Below are 18,243 nucleotides of genomic sequence, written 5' to 3'. Positions count from 1 at the left end.
AGACCTTCACAAATGTCAGTTTTATAAACACCTCTATGAGAAGGGAAGATGTTATTAACACCATTTTACAGATGAGGAGCTGCAGTACAAGAGAGTTTAAGGTCAAAAATGCCCACTCAATTTAGCTACATTATTGGAAACACCTAGAAATTGTTTTTTCAAAGCATTATACAATGCAATATATACTTGAAGCACTACCAAGATGGGCTTCAGTACTCAGTATTATGCCAGATCAAATTCCAGGATTTCCTCTGGATTTCAACTTGGAGAAAGAGGAAAGCACAAGCTGTGGGAGAGATGCAGGTTAAGGGAGGTGCCCAGTGGCATGCGGGAAGCCAGTGGCAGAGGAAGGGGCAGAGTCCAGGTCTCCCCTAGATTGTTCAACAAGACCTAATAGGGAACACTTAGCAGCAGTGAGAAGGCGTGTCATGGTCAGGAAAATGGTGGTTAGCTAGAATGTAATTTTTTGTAGAAAAGGAATATGTTAACAGATTTCCACTTTTTGGGAAAAAAAAAAAAGATTATGTAAATGATTGAAATAGCCATTTGTGAAATTTTCAGAAGAACAGGTTCCTTTCCATTGTGAACTGATTTTTTTGCTTGGAAATTTTTCTTCATTTCTAGTGAAGTTAAAATCCAAGCTGATACTGAAATAGTGATTTCTGTGGTCGGTGGAAAGAAGGACTGTTTTAGTTACCAGACAGCAGTGCTTTTTGGGAACTCATCTCACCATCCTGGCATGGGATGGAAAAAAAAAATCCAAATTTTGGACTCATGTAAGACAGGAGAACAGCCTTGTTCAGCTCTCCATATAACTGCCTGCAATTGTGTCAAGCCTAAACCACTTTATTTTCTTCCCGTACCTCTCTGCCACGCTCTTTGCACGCTTCCCAGACTCAGTAGCTCTACAGGCATCACCCTCCTAAGTTACTCAGACATGATTCATCCTCAGCGATAGACCATCCTGTGTCCTAAATGAAGCAACAGACCTCCGGGGAGAAAAAAAAACAACATGATCGTGTAATGAAAGGCTGTTTCATAATGTATAAGTACCAGGTGTGGGATTGAGCCTACCTAATTTAAGCTCCCAATTTGTATCTATAATTTAAGTGCCTAGCAACCCAGCCCTGGGAGGGAGGGCTGAAAATCCCTGTGCGATCGGCAGAGAGAGGTAGGTGCCTTTGGACGTCTCCAGAGGGAGATACGGGCTGCTGCCATCGGGTGCCTGTGGTGGGCTGACGATGGGGCCGGCTCAGCCTCCTTCCCCTGCATTTAACGTTTGATTTTCCTCGGGGTGGTTTGATCTTTGGGGTCCCTGGTTGGGACTCTGGTTTGAACATGGGTACATCGCTCCTGGAGATGCAGATGTCCAGAGCTGGGCTGAGGCTCCCAATGATGCGCTGCTCGAAGGCACTCCAAAATCCCACGTGGGTTACGCTCTCCCCATGCAAGCACATCTCTCATTGCCCAATTCTTGGGCGCAGGGAGTCAACGAACCTGCTGCAGCCGCTCAGCCTGGGAGAGGGCGTCCAAGCAGTTTACATAAGACATCATTAAAAGCCACAAGAAAGCAGGGTTTTATGATAAGAAAACAGACAGGATCTAAATTAAACCGTATATGCAAGGAGCTATCCATTTTTTTATAAAATATGTTCTTACTCAGAGAAAGGAAAGGTCCTGATGCATCTCTATCTGTGATTCTTGTCCCAATGTGCACAGGTTAGACCGTGTACGGAGAGACCTCGGTAATGACCCCTTCCTTCTCTGTTATTCCTAACTCAGTGACATTTGCCTCTTTCTTAGAGGCGGATGGAATTAATTTTTCAATCTCTCTCCACCGTGGGCCCCTTCTGGCTATTGAATAGTGGGTCTGTTGAATTTTTGTGAGTTTTGTTACGCAGCCTGTTTGACACCTCAGGTCAGATCTGAACCACGGACAGAGTGAAATTGAATTTTTCCTCCTGAACTTCCCCTTTCTTATTTTTCTGCAGGTCTCGATTGCGTTCAGGTCGTGCTTCTACCAAGTGTCATACAGAGTCTAACACTGCACGTACGTTAACTGTACTTCCACTCGCAGACAGGTGAACCATTATATGAGAAAGGGCTCATTTAAATTCTGCGCTATAATGGAGTGCCAGATCCATACACTCAAAATCATGAGTCATTTTCCTTCCCTAGTAGTATCAGCTTACAAATTATATTAGCAGAAAGGTTGTGTTTTGTTGTGTTTGGTTTTTTGTTTTATTTTTTTCATCTGCATTTTGGAATTTCACGTTTGAAGGCTTATTCCTCAAGAACAAAGATTGGGAACTTTAATCCCATGTCTCCCAGAGCTCAGGTTTTAAAAAAAGGCGAGGCACAAGGCTGAAGAGTCCAGATAATGTGTTGGAAATACAGGCAATTCCATACTGCTGTACATTTCACCAAAGAAAATGCCTGATATATGCTGTCTATAGTCCATGCTCTGTTTACGCTATTCTGTTCCGTAACAGACTGTATGGAGCTATCACAGCTGTGTCGGGGATAGGAAGGCTCTCAGCTCCGTAATGAACTTTCATCTATCTCGTATTTTAGCCCAAGCCCTTATTCACAAACCCATCTTTCCCCTAGTTCTTCAGTTACTGAAACCAGCATTTGCCATCATGTTCATCAGTCAAGAGCACTTCAATCTGTTGACATCCAGACCTGATCATCTAATGTGACCTCTGAAACCTTTGGAAAGTCCTTGACAACTTCAAATGTTGTAAAAAAAAGGGGGGCAATGGTGCACCACTTCTGTGGTAAGTGGGGTAAAAAAGAGCAGAGAAGATGCAGTAACAAATGGTTTTGCATTTGCCAGCTTATGAATCAGGGGTCCTTGACATGCTAAGTTCATGAGCATCTCTCGTGCCACTTAGGCTGAGCTAGTAGAGATGTGTTGTCTTATATTATTGCATCCGTGTTTTGACTTGGAAGAGCTGGGATCCCCTTCTCTGTACAAGAGGAAAATTGTCTTGTAATCAGACCATTTCATAATGTCACCCTATCATACAAATAATGCATTTTCTGTTAGAGTCACAGTGTTTGAAGCCTTTGGCCATGTTTCCTTAGCAAGTAGTGTGACCCAACAACAGCAGGTCTATAAAGTGAAACAGTTGGTGCTGAGGACCCCTCTTATACACTAGAATCATTTCAAGACATTTCCTCCAGATGAGCTCTAGGCACATCCCATGAACCATCTGGTCCATCAATGTTTGAAGCACATTAAGTGTGTTTCTGCAATGCTTCTGCAGCATCTTTCAGTGGAGGTTCACCTGGAAGGAATCCAGATCATGTGCTCCAAGACCACTCTGTGGTGAGGTGAACCACACAGCAGTAAGTGGAGACAACCAGAAGATTCACTCCAAAAGAGCATTCCCCATGTAAAATAAAACATGATTTTACACACACTCTTTTTTGGCAAGGTGCAGTGGTTGGTCTGGGCAGAGAGGTCTGGCTCCACGCTTGTGCTTTCTGGCAGAGCTGCAAGGGTTGTGCTCCTTTCATTTGGCAACACCTGTGTTGCTGGTCCTCAGGCTGGTTAGGGAGGCTGCTGTTTCCTCCTCAGATCTGTCACGAGTTGGGTGGTTCATGGCTTCACAGATGAGAGTTGCTAGAGCAGAGCGTCACTAATCAACAGGGATTGTCCTGCAAATCTCACTGAGAATGAAGGTACTTAGAAAAAGCCCAGAATGGGCTAGAAATGGGAGTCAAACCAAAGGTGGGAGAAACCACCTTCGTTGGTTGTCCTAATTGCGAAAAACCCATGAGCTCCATCTTCTGCTCTGGCTGTGACATTGGCCATGTAGTCAGCCAAGAGGCATAAAACAGGATAAAGTTAATCTGGACTGGTAAAAACCAAAGTCACCAGGGATGACTTGATTTTTTGGTAAAAACTTCAGGCTGCTGTGAAACTTCAGATGACCCGAGTATGGAGGAGCATCCTTTCTACATCCACTCCAGATGTTGGTATAGGTCTTAGCACCACCATACAGTTTTCAGTAGCCATTATGGTCCTTCAAGAGGTATGATTTCAAGAGATTTCTTAGGCTTTTTGCTGTCCTGAGTCAAATTTACTGGCTGGAGGAAATAGGTTTGTTGTAATCTAGCTTGCAAATATGTTGCTTCCACCTATCATACTGTAAACATGAATGGACCTTTGTCAGTGTTTTATAGGAGTATGGATCTTAGAGTTATGGACATTAAAGACTGTTAAAGCCATAGGGTTTGCAAGGTCAACCCTACAAGATGCAGCACTGGGACAAGCTAATAGTCATATGAAATTGGCATTCAGAGTTTGGCAGTGATTTTCCAGAAGAAAAGGAGAAGACTGATTATTGTATGGCTGCTTTGCTAATTCAAAGGTGGATACACGGATGTAATCCGAGCAATTTTAAGATGCCCCTGCCGTTGTTGGGCCCTACCCCCAATCTCAGTTGCCTTAACAGATCATGTGAACGCCCCTAGACCATCTCAGTATGAACGCAGTCAGGTTTAATAACCTTTTGCCCCATAGCAATCCTGAGTTAGCCAAGAGTTATTTTTAATCACACGTGGTGCCTCTCACTACAAGTGATCCATGCAGCCCCAAAGATCAGCAAGCATCAGTCATCCGCAAACCACTCACATACAATATAAAAAATGTAGCTCGTGACCTCCTGCTCCCTGAAGAACAGTCGATATTAAAAGCAATCCCACAATATTCAATGGTACAGGCAGAGGTCAGATCAGACTGGCCCTTGCTAATGCACTGTGTCAGTATTTCTTTAGTGACCTCATCTGTCCTCTCAGAATTATCTTTCTTTAAAAGATGTCATGTCTGTCTCCTTATGAAGAAAACCTTCTGGATGAGATTTGATCTTGCGTGTTCCTGCATCTAGAGAGAAGCAGTATCATGGCAGAGGCAGTCTGACCCCTTTAACTCAAGGGGATTTTAACTCTGAAGCTTAATGACACTTTAATTGCTACCTGTCCTTTAAGAGAGAGAAATACAGCCATTCTGGGACTGTGGGTTTCCGAGTGGTGTATAAGGGAAGTACCAGGAGATGTACATGTTAAAAAATGCTAAAAACACGTCTGCAAGCATCTGAGCTGAGATGCAAGAGCAGATGGTCTTCTATGAGAACGAGGGATCGGCAACTGCGTCACCAAGTCCACGAGTTCAGTCTTTGTTGTAGCGAGAGTAAATGATTTTCACTCAGCTTATATTATTCACCAGAGAGTGTGTATGTGTGTGTTTTTAAATAAAACATGATTATGTTTCCTTAGTTTTGGTTTTGCATACTTTAAAGCTGAATATCTTTCATCAGTTTGTTTGGCTTTCAGACTTTGGCATTTTAATCGAACTAAATAAACATTCTCAAACTTTCTTAAATGTATATGCAAAAATGCTCAGAAAGTATAATTTGCCATAAATCTCATCTTTCCACAGAGTTGCAAGCTACCATTTTAATTTTGCTATCATGTATTTCAAGCTGCCAAACTCCACATAAAAATCCGGAGGGAAGAGGACAACGGGTAGGAAATAAGTTTGAAGAAGGTTAGGTCTGTATGCTGCCTTCTATTTGTTTGGCTTTTAGTTTCACACATTTATTTTCATTGTTTTCCTTGCAACAATGATGTCTGTAAAAGTGAGCTTTGTATTCTCTGGGGATTTCAGAAAAAAAAAAAAAAAGAAATACCGTAAGATTTGCAGTACAATGATGGAAGCTGGCAGTTCTCAAATAGTATGAAATGATTTTAATTTAGTCTCATTCTTCTGTATCTCCTCCTCATCTACCGCCCTCCCTTAGAGTCAAGCATTATCTGTGGTGTTTTCTAGTGTTCCTCTGATACTTTTGCTCTCCACTTGACAAATGCAATCAAACTATAGAGCAGAGCAGAACTGGTAAATTAAGGTACTTAAGACAAGAGTTGATTTCAGAAAACAGACAGAATTTTGTGCGGTTTTCAGACAAAACCCACTGAAGTTCATAGATGACTTTGCAGCCAGCATTGCCAGATCATTAGAGAAAAGCTAAAAGTGGGAGAGGAAGCAAATTGTTGCGCTCTTATTTCTGTCATTGTATGATTTGGATTTCCCCCCCAAGAAACAGTCTGGAATTATTAATTACTGCCGATTTCCTATTCACAAGAGAGGTTCTTCATGGAAACGCACGCCTTCACGCCCTCTCCTACAATACAAACATTGTGAAGAAATAATTGCACAAAACAGCTGCTTCCTATTTCCTCCAGGCTGGCTGCTCTTGGGAACAACGGCTCTCAAGAAGCCACAAAGCGCAGCCCCCCTCAGCATGTCCCCCTGGATCCGAGCACAGCTCTGCCCCTCACCACCCTGAAGACCAGGACATTTTGCAACCCCTCATGTTCAGGTCAGCTTCCGCTCCACCAGTGGTCAACAATTTGCTCTTGCAAATCTTCTGAGCATGGCCTCTGAGGTCTGTGGACCTTAGATGTGCTCAGCAGGGACCCAGTGGGTTGCTGGCTCCTCCTTCAGACCCTGAAGGGGTGGCATTTCTCCTCGCAGCTGACTTGGAGGCAAACCTTACAGCGAGGGGTCCATAGGAAGATCCCATGTTTTGTTTCATGCCATTGGAAGTGACTCTGAGGTTTTTGCTCATATTACCCGAGGACACCGCAGTCATGGTCCTTACTGTAAGGAGGTGGGACAGCAGCCCTGAGCAAGTTTTGAAGACCTCAGAGACGAAAAATTCCCATGTGGGCAGCTTTTAGGGCAAGGCAGCTCGAGGCACCTGTAATGAGATGCTGCACCCACGGTCAGGGTGGAAACTGCTGGGTAAATAGAGCAGTTGGTATCAGGCATTGTGAGCCACGGAGAGGTCCAATGCAGACCCATCATGCCATGTATTTAAGCAGGCTTGTTCATGGAAAGTGGTTTGATGATTTGGGGGAATGTTTTGTACACTGCGAATGTTAAATGACCCTTGATAAACAACGAAAGCCTATTAACAGGCGACTCTGAAAGCAATCAGGCTTAATTATCTCAAAATACTGGGCTTTGCCAGACTATAAAACCCTGTTATTTATTTTAAAAGTTTTGAAAACATCTGTAAGCTAAATATATTTGAATGTGTATTTGTATATTTACATGCCCATGTATGTAGTGATTATTCGATGCGAATGGACTTCTCTACTCATTTCTGCTATTTCTTCTTTTTTTTGGCTCCGGTTGTATTTTCTGACTGCGGCAGTTAAATGCTTGGTGTCAGCGAAATGCATATTTTTTCCCCGTATTTTTTGGCTTTTGAAGGTAGATTTGTTCTCACCCTCCCAAAACAAAATCCTCACCCACAGCCTACTTGAGAAGTCCTTTGATGTCTGCTTACTCAGTATAAAGATACAGGGCTCTAGATCTCAACTCTCCCCTGTTTGCCAGCCCAGGCGCTAATTCTCCCATCTAATAAAACTTTGTAAGAGGGCAGAGTCGAACGTCACATCTAATCATTGATCAGACCACAACGAATCGCATATATTATATTAACACACTCATGCTTTTATTTCACTATGAGCATCTTTTTTTCTCTTAGAAAGGGGGATAAAATGTAGCACACTTTTTGTTGGTGTTACCAAGGGTAAGGAGTGGAATTATTTCAATTTTTTAAAAAGCAACCCAAAAGCTGCCTTTTCCAGCTGCAGGATTTGCATATACAAAATGAAAATGCTTATCTGATGGTTCACGCTGAGTGCGGCATTGCATGCAGTCATTAATGATCAAAATCTTTCTAATTCAGGTGTTAAATTTTAATTAAGGCACTGTGCTGATTAATACCAAATAACACGAGGCAGGAACGACTGCATTTTGCTCACAAGGGACTTGCTGCTATACAGATCTAGTGGTGTCAGAGCACCCTCATTAAATGTAGCTCAGCTGTGCTGCATTACCCTCCAAAATCCAGTGGTGCAATTACCATTTCCAGCCTTATATATCAATTTGCCCTGTATTCAAAGCACTGTCCTACACTTACCGGAGTAGCTAAACGGGTTGTCAAGCCTCACTTTTCCTTCTCTTTGTTGTTGTTGTTGGTTTTGTGAATGAGAAACATTTTACTTGTTCCTAAAGGTGCACAAGATAAGGAAGAAATAGCTACCGTTGCCTTTTCCATCCTCTGGCCTTCTGATAGCAAATACTTTGCCTGAAATTACATGTCTCTTGTGTCACTTGCATGTCACTTGCACTTGTATTGTGTTAGCAACGTCAATCCCAAGAAGCAGGTCAAGACCAGCATTGAAAGCTGCCACCTTGACCAGCTGCTGCTCCGGGTCAGTAGAGGCCATCAGACTTGCGGCTCCCCTTGTTTACCCATCCGCTTCAGCTGCCGTCTAACTGGATTAAGTGATCTGATCCATCATGTTTGCGATAATCTCACTGAAGCAATTGATTGGGAAAGAGTAGATGAATGTAGTCCCGTGAGCCCCAGTTTGCTTTGGCTCATGATGCAGCCACTTGCTCCATGGCTGTGGCCAAGCCCTTTTGAGACAGTGAATGTTAAGGCTTGTTTCCTACTCTTTTCTCACATGGAGAGCTTGCCAGGCTGACAGTGCTCGCTGGAAGACACCACTCTTCATACACCTGCCATTGCTAGTCACCAACGTGCCGACCATGAGGTTCAAATATATATATTTATTTCATATATAAACCACAATATACTAAAGAGAAGGCTAGTCATGCCTTAATCCAGACCCAGAGTATCATTATGCTCCTCCAACATAATGAAATCCTTCATGTTTACTCATTTTCCCTGAAATGCCTTTAACGTACTCTTTGTTAAGCTGCAAATAGATAAAACCATTTATTTACAAAGTAGATAATGCAGGTGCAAAGCTGGTAAGAACAGGTGGAAAGAAATAAAAGATCATGACCCTGCACTTAGATTATCCCTAGGTGGCTTCTCTTCTGCTTCATTATCCACTCTCAGTGCTCTATCATCTTGAGATTGCATTCATTGGATAGATCCCCAAACTAGTGCACCCCATTTGATTATATAGTCTGGATCCACCACTAGAGGTCATTCAGGTTTGACTCCCCTTGATCTCATTCAGGGCACAGGACACTCTCATCCTTCCCTTCATCCAGTCTCCTGTTGCCACCACCCCACCCACTTTAGTTGTGCTCGTGTCCCTTGAGCATTGGTCTAAGCAGCCCTGCCCATAAAGGCAGGAGATTATTTTTCTGATCTAGTTTAGGACATCTGAAAATTAGGCATCTAATTCTGGGGTATTCACCTACTGTCTCCCTATAGTTGATGAAAAGTAGTAGGTGTCTCCAACAGGTGGTTCATCTCATCCTAAAATTGGCATCTAAGATCAGATGAGTGGCCTCTGGACATCTGTGGTGAGGAGGAAGCATAGTGTGGGGTGACTAACCTCAAATCAGGCATCTGATTTTGACATGTCTGAGTTCAAATGAGAGAAATCCTTCCCTTAATGACTATTTTTACTCAGAGTTAGCCTAACTCACACCTTCAGGCTGGACTTGGGAAAGTTCTGTCTTAGATGTCTGAAGCCCTTCCAGAATATATTACATTTTTTTCAGAGCTAAATGATGACTGACCCTTTTTTTGGATAGAGTAAAGGGAAGAGAACGTTTGAGGACCTGCCCTTTGCCCTGCTGTATCAGAGCTTCTACCAAGAGCCACGATTTGTGACATTGTTTTGTCCTGCTCTTCATGGGGAGAGAGGTAGGGGAGCAGCTTTTCCCACGACTGGCGGTGGTGGGTCGTAGGGGTGAGAGTCTGGGAGGTCAGTCAGGGTCCCATGAGAAAGGCAGATAAACTGCAAGGTCCCTTTGTGCCGTGAGGGGCTCCTTTCTGCCCCATTGCATCTGTAGAGCCAGATGGCTTAACGCCGCTCTGCATTGGCACCGTAGATCAACTTCACCATCACTGAAAAAACAGTTTGCTGGGAGCCCTGGGCCGTCACGCGAGGCCGTGACCTCCCTACCTGATAAGCAGTGATGACAACCTAGGTGAGGCGGCAGCTGTACCCGACTGCTGAGTCTAAGCACACGTGACTGCAAGAGAATTAATCCCAGACCGCGAGTGCACATTGCTTGGAGCTGATTATTCACCGCGTGTGGCAGAACAGGTGGTCTGCTGTCAAGCAGAAGGACAAGTGCTTTACCCCCTCGGAAGCTGGAATCCAAAAAATGACATTTCTTTTTCTTTGGTTGCTCTGGCAGAATGAAGAGTGTTCTGAGCTCCCTTGGGGGGTTCAAAATCGAGGAACAGGGAGGCCCTTTGCACCCCCGATGCTTTATCCAGTGCAGAATACAACCAATGCTCAGTGCTGTCCCAGGGTAGCAACGGCAGCGCTGCCGTCCAGGCAGGCAGCAGCAGGCGTGGAAGAGGGCTGTGTGGCCTGTCCTGCCTTCTCCCCTCTCTGCACAGCAAGCGCTGCACAGCATCTGAGTAAATGTATTTTTATCAAATGCAAGAGGTAATGTAGGTGAAAATGTTATGGTTGTGGCTTAGTAGGTTTGCAGAAAAAAAGAAGGAAAAAAAAAGAAAGCCTGCCAGGGTTTAAAATTGCAATGACTTTTAATGTATTTCTTGTCCCAGTATTTAACTTTCATGTGTTGAAAGCAGCCAGGAGAAACTGTTGAAGGTGCAGTTAGTGGCAATTGTCAAATTGTAAATCAAATGGGAACAGCAGAGTGGTGAAAATAAAAATAAATAAGAGGGATGGTTCCCTGGGGGGGGACAGAAAAGCCAGTGCTTTTGTTAGTATGAAAATAACCTATTTCTCCCCCAATAATCAAGGGTATTTCATCACATAGAAGAACACAGGTGAAGTGGTAAAGTGACTTAGCCTGAGATTGCTCACCGTCCAGTGCACCACTGCATAAAACCCAGCTGCTACAAAACAAACAGCAAAAGAGGCTCTCCTGGGTGCTGCTCCCCACTATCCCCCCACTGAAACATGCCACACGCAGGAGCATCTTCTCCCCACAAGCCCCTTATTAATCCTATAGGACTTCTCCCAGATATTCAAATTTCTTAATAGTACTTACCTTTTTCCTGATCAGGTAGTCTGGTAACACCACCGGCGTTACTCTTCTCTAGCCAGAGCTCCTCCAATCCCAGTGCAAAGCTTCACATGCAACCCAGGCTTTGCCTCTACAAACCCTGCACCTCTCCCAAGAAGAGATGCTGGTTCATCGCTCCCTACATACCAGGATGAACTCCCCAAGTCGTTTTTACTCCTCGGTGCAGACAGATTTGACCTCTGGCCTTTAAAGATCAAAGGTTACTGTCTGACACCATTGTACCGTCTAACTTCCACTTCATTTGATCTGTTTATATGGCCACTATTTTCCACATCATTGGCAAGGCACTGGGTGGGTGATTCGTCACAAGGTTGACAGTTATAGACTGTAATGTTTATAAATAGCCCCTGTTTTTTAAGGTAATCAATGGAAAAACGAGTATCAGAGTCTGAAATGTTACAAATATATGTATTTATTCCTGCCTTTGGCGGACGCAAGGGGCAAGGGTCTTCCCTGGAAACTTCCACACAAAACATCTATGTCATGGGCCACCCATGAGCCAAGTCCTCAGCTGATGTAGGGGAACAGCAGCTCTGTTGGTGACACAAGGGATGTCTTTATGCCAGATTTTATTGTGCCGTCACAGAGAACTGTGCTTTGCAGTTGTGCTAGCTCCATAGGATAGGGTCTGTAATGTCTGCAGGTGTATGAGGCACCCCACAACTGTGGGGCATATAGCCATCAAGCCCAGCATACAGTGTCCACTGATGGGTGCTTACAGAGAGGAATAAGGATGTATATCATACTACTTCCCAGCAATGAATAAATTTTCGTCCAAAGCTAAAGGTTGCAGCTCGACCCTTGTGTTTAACAGCCATGAAAAGACTTAACCACTCTAAAACTATCTATTTCCTTTATCTATTTCCTTTTGAGTCACTTACACTTTGAGCTCCACAGTATCTTTTGGCGATAGATTTCAGTTTAAATGACATACCGTATGACAAGTGCTCTCAGGTTCATTTTAAACTAATGCTTGATGGTATCACTGCATGCCTATTAGTTCGTATATTATGAGAAACAAATGAGTACTATTTTTCTATTTCTCTTTGCTGCGCTATTTGTGATTTTACAGACCTTTATCTTTAGCTCCTCTTTATCACTTTTCCAAGCCCAAAAGTTCTCTGTTCAGTTTCCTCCATTTTGTGAAAGCCCTTCTACACCTTTCATCATCTCTGCCTCTCGTCTCTCTCTCTCTTCTCTAGTTTTTCAAGGTGAATTCATCAGAACAACACAGAATCTTCAAAATGCGGATGCACAGAGACTTCTACAGTGATATAATGAAGTCTGCATTTTATTCTCAACCCCTTCCCTTAGATTTCCTAATGTTCACTTTGCCTTTCTCATCACCACTCAATATGAGCCAATGTTTTCAGCAAACTACCCACAGTGTCTCCAGCATCTCTTTCATGACTGATATCAGCACTTCAAAAGCATCATTGCGTACGCGTAGGTAGGTTTATTTTTTTCCCCACGACTCTCTTTGCACTAATTGTCACTGAGTTTCATCTGCCATTTTAATGCTATATAATTCAGTGCCCCAAGATCCTCCTGTAGCCCCTCACGGTTGGCTCTGGAGTTGGCTCTCCCAAATGCTTTGTGTCACCTGCAAGTTGTGGCACTTGTGTGCCTCTCCCATCTGGGGTTGGTTAGGGGCAGGGGGGATAGCAGGGGTGCCAGCACAGACCCTGCCGTTGCTGTGAACTTGGCCTCCGCTCTTCTCCAGCTCTATAGAGAGGAGGCTGGGTTTCCGCAGGGGGTCAGTGGAGACAACAAAAGGGAAAGCGGCACTCGCGGCGTGTGGGCTGCGAGAGGAGCTGTTACGTATTGCATGCACACAACGGGCTTTTTACGGCCTCATTAAAGTCAATGGGAGCTTGCCATCTGCTTCAGCAGGGGCAGCACCAAGGTACAAAAATATTACACACTGTTTAGATGGTGCTTTTTCCTGAGCGTTGGCTGATCCTTGCAGTGACCCCCGGACTAGGTATGAGTTATCACTTCTGTTTTTCAGGAGGGAAAGCAGAAACTGAGAGTAACGCAGAGATTTCAAAGATCATGACTGTCTCTCATCTGGCCATATGTGTCTGGGCGGAGGGAATGAGAAGCAGACGAGGGAATTCTTGGCAACCTGTCTTACGTGACATCCCCCGTCAGCAGGTCTCTATTTCTGTCTGACTTTATGATCTCTTTTTCTCAATCTTGCAACTCCAACACTTCACAGCAAGCTGGGAGTCTGCTGGGAAGGTTGTGAGCTAACTAGGTGACAGGGAGAGTGAGACACAATTGCAGAAGCTGTAATAAGCAGTATTGATTTTGAATAAACACGTGAGTAATATTGACTTAGAGAAGCTGTGTCTTAACAAGTGGAAGGACTGACGGGCTCCAAAGGATGGAGAAGTGGAAGTCCCTTTCTGGAACTGGATAAGGCAAGCTTCAGTCACAGATATGACAGCACAGTCTGTTTCCAGCATCCTTTTTCTCAGTCCTGTTGGCAGATAAAGGCATAAGAACCACAGGTCTTTGTAACTGAATGAAGAATAAAGAAAGTGTTTTAGATGGATTGGTAGAAGAAGGGGGCAATAAACAGAGCAAGTGGTGAGCAAGCCATGGTCCAGTGCTTGAGAAAAGGTTGACATCTGAATTATACAGAAATGTTAAAGGGAAAGAGAAGAAAGGTTTTGGTGAAGCACAGCTGTGAGAAGCTGGGAAATACAAGCCGTGAAAACTTAGGACTGTGATTTTCTATGCATGGTTGACCAAGAGTCCCCTGTAGATCTATGGCTTATGGATGGATCCCCAGGCATGAGTCATATCTGGATAGAACAGCCTGCATGCCCTCTCCCAACATTTCTGCAGCAGATTCCCTTCCTTCCCATTTACAATGCAGCAATCTTCTCTCTTTTATTCACAGTGGAACATGCCATCAGTTCCCACAATCTTCTGTACAAGATTTCCATGGTGAAACCATTCTTGGAAAAGGGACATGGAGGCAATGTTTACAGATCTCTTTAAATAATATTAACTGGCAGAAAACATGGGGGTAAACCTGCTGCCTGTGATCAGGCAGCTCTCAGCAACCCACCCGAGAACCAGAGCAGGGAAAACTTGGCTAACACAGGGAGACCAGCAACATTTTACCCACAGGTGTAACTCTGCCTTTGGCTGTAGCAAAAAAGCTCACACTGAGGTCAGTAATATTCATAAGTAATAAAAAAAAAACAAAACAAAACCAAACACCCTCTCCTCCACTGTTTCAGATCCACACCAGTACTGCTCTGAGGTCCCTTCAGGATCGATGGAGAGGTGCCACGGACTCAGTGGACTTTGAATTGGGCTCACAGGTCATGAGAGATTAGCCCTGAACCTGACCAGGGAGCACGGAAATTAGTCAAATGATACAAAATGGAAAATGGTCACGTTGACAGTTTATGCCTTGAACGAAGGCAGAAGTGCCTTAACACTTCCCACTTCTCGATGAGCAGTTTCCAGGTCTTTGGGTCAAGGATCCAACTCTCACCTCTGAGACTTGCTTGGGGTACCTCTCTGTCCTGGCAGACAGCCATAGAAATGTTTCTGTCCTGGGTGGTGCAGTAAAATAACTTCAGACCACTCACCCAAGCCCCAGAGATCACCAGTGGCCCATGGATCTCAACATGGGACCCAGTCATCCTAATATCCCATGATATGTGGATTATAATATATGCAATAATGCCGCAGATGCCTTGCACAGAAATAAAGAGATTGAGCTCCTTTGCATAAAATCAGACAGAAAGGAAAAGTAGGGCATCTGGGCAAAACCCCCCATTTCTTACAACTCCCTAGTTGTTCTTTCTGTATGGCAGCAAGAAGGCTGCTGTATGCAACAGGGGTCTGCTGAAACGAGGGCATTCCTTCCTCACATGCATACTCAAAGATTAAAGAGAAAGCTTTGAAATATTTTCAGAAAAGGGGTCAATTATGTAGATTTTACATGGCTTGTTATTAAGGCCAAAACTCACATTGATTTTACGAGGGCTGGAGGATACCGAGACAAAGATGTAAAGGCCTGAGTCTAGATTTGCCAGGAAGAAGGGAGGGACAATCAAAACATTGTTAATTATATCCTCTCAAGAAAGGACTCATGGTGCTAGGAATTCATCCCAAGAGGGTAATTTCAGGGCTACAAGTTGTAATATATATTATTGCTGGTCTAAGCAGGAGCAGGGAGGAGGTCCAACTGCAGCACCTTCGGTAGCTTTTTGCAAGGGACTCTACTTGTAACTTATACAGCCTGTTCTGGGGAAGATGATATCCTTCCCCCAACCTATCTGAAGTCTTCAGCACCAATACAATAATGAGTTGAAAGAAAACTGGTCAACCATGATTTCCTTGGACTTTGCAAACTCTTTGACAAAGTTTCTTATAAAGGCTGTTAAGGAAACCTGAGGCATTTGGTGAAAGGTAAAGTATTGTGTCATTGATTAAAAAAATGGCCAGGACAAAAAAACAAAGCAGGAATGACGAGTTAGTTATTACAATGCCAAAAGCCTAACAAAAGGCTATCGGAGGGAATATATTAGCCATCTTTCAAGCATAAATAAAAGGATTCATTCAGAGGAATTAAGACTATTATATTTCTTTGATATCCAACTAAAATTCCAGAAGTATTACTTTTCTCAATTAATATCTTACACATGCATAGGTTATTAGAAGATTACTGAAAATAAAGAAAGTACTGAAGTAAAGAAAAAGGTGAGTCTTGTAATTCCCCATCCAGGTTTTGAAGTATTTCTTGAGTCTGGGAAGGAAGGCTGAGTCTTGGTGTTGGAAAAGTGCTTTTGTGTTCATAGTTTCCACAGTGCAAAAAAGAGAATGGAGAATGGATGGGAGTGATCAACACTTTATACCTGGACCAAAAACTCACTGTGGGTAAAGTGTTATATTTATATGTTAACTGGACGCTAATGAAAATTTAAAATCCCGATAAAGCAGCTTGCTGTTCCACAGCTGATCACAAAATGGTCAAATAAAATCATTTTTCAATAGAAAAGCGGCTTTCAACTAAAGATTTAAAGATCATGAACAAGTATCACTTTCCAGGACAAAACAGACAGTTTTCTCAAAAAGCTGAAACATTTGGGCCCAAATAGTGTTTTCCAGAGAAAATTGTGGCATCTTATCATGTACACAGCTTAAATCAGAGGGAAAAACATTTTCTGATCAGCTTTGTGGATCCTATTATTCCTGACTTCTTAGCATGAATTAGCTAGGAGTACAGAAATGATGGGGGAGTGGTATAGCACTTTTCTTCTAAAGATATCAAAACATTTTACAAAGGCGTTGATGTCTCTTTAGCGTAGGAAGACCGACGAGATAGAGAGCTGAAGAAGGTACCTAAAGCCCAGCGTGAGACCCTGGAAGGGAACCTGAACGTCCTCACTCCCTGTGCAAGTGCCCTTTCCAGTAAATTGTGGGGTATATTGTTATCAAATTAAAATCTCTGAGCTGATCTTTCGGAGTTGGCAAAAAGAGGCAGTGAATAGTCACAATTAGAAAGCTAACTCGGACTTTTTCTAAAGAGGAAAAATATAGGACTGCCCATTTATCTCCAAATTGAATCGAAGACTATACAACTCTGTGTGAGCATTGTTATTTTCCTTTATCAGCAAGGCATTGTTTTGTTGCATGAAATCTGTATGTTCAATAGATTTGATTTTCCAAGCAGCTGGGTTATCTTGCACTGTGAAGGCTCTCTCTTAATCTCAATTGCTGTGCTTTTCTCAGCGCCGTTCCCAGCTGCTCAGAAATGAGCACGGTGCTTTCATCTTTCTTTTCGTGCTCTTATTAGGTGTGACAGTTTCAACAATACCCGTATGTAGAAAAATATGCAGGTTTTAATTTGGTTTTTAAAAATGTGATTGTCAAAAAAATATAGGCAGAAAGATGTTGCTTTTAAATAATAAAAGTCCTGCCATGATCACACAATAATGATGTGTTTCATTATGGGTTTTTTTTTTCAGTTTGCTCTAACATATAATTGCAGCCAAACCTTATTTATCCTCAGGAGACAAGGGAACAGAAAAGAGCTGAAATATGCAGAGCTGGGCCATAGGTGCTTTTCAAGTGATGGTGACACACAATTAGGATTAATGTATGTATCTGATCATTTGGTTTCTGATAAATGTCTTTTGAGACACTAGACTGTTGATTATCCAATTTTTTTTTTTCTGTCCTGATAAGCCTTTTTTGTGTAAAGAAACCCTCCCTGGTTTGATGGGGCCATGATTTTAGAGAGCACCTATTGGCATGACTGAAGTACCAACACAACAGGAGAGAAAGGGGGAGCAAAATGACTTGGGAGGATGGGACGCTTCAGTAGAAGACTCTTGGTTCTGAAACTACACAGTGTTCAATGTTGCAAGCAACTGCTTAGAAAACCAAGCTGGAAATGCCGAAAATTAGTGTCAGCCTCACAGCTATCCTGGAGGCTGAGCATCTGCAATGGGAGGGACAGATCTCTCTGGCTGCTTTCAGCACTCGGTGTGTTGTCGTTTCTGCTCGAGTTTCCTCTCTTTCAGTGCAAGGAAGCGTTTCACAACCTGGCCCCTGTGAAGGCAGGACCAACGGTTTCTTTGTGCAGAGAGGGCCAAGTGTGCTAAATCATGAGATATGATAAAGTGGTGGCCGTACACAGCCTTGGTCCAGACGTTTTTCTGCTTGCAGCCCTGGGGAAGAGAGCAAAGGGAAAAGGGATATGCCAAGAAGCAGGAAGCAATGTGTTCAGGAGAGAGAATTAGATTTGCAAAGGCACCCACATTTGCGTTTCCTACAAATAGTTACAACATGCAAACCAAGTTCCCTTTTGCAAAGTTGCCTGGGCTGCAGTGTTGTCGATGGTTTAAGTTAACAGGCTGCACTTAAACCAGGACGACTGGCAAGTCATCACACAGCCAGCTCAGCCAGTCCTGCCATAGGAGTGCGAACCTGGGGGCCAGAAAGTCCTCGGCTCACTGCTCTAAATCTAGCAGATCCCAGACAGGGCTCCGATAAACCTAGCATCGCTCCGTCAGGAAAACAAGAGCACTGTCTCTTCTCTGGACAACAGTCTCTCTCCCGTCTTTGTAACAAAATGGATTTGACAAGGAAATAGTGATATTTATGCAGAAGGAATGCACATTTGC

The sequence above is a fragment of the Calonectris borealis genome, chromosome 1, assembly GCF_964195595.1.
Source record: "Calonectris borealis chromosome 1, bCalBor7.hap1.2, whole genome shotgun sequence".
In the NCBI taxonomy this organism is placed as follows: domain Eukaryota; kingdom Metazoa; phylum Chordata; class Aves; order Procellariiformes; family Procellariidae; genus Calonectris; species Calonectris borealis.
This window is presented reverse-complemented; position numbering follows the sequence as displayed.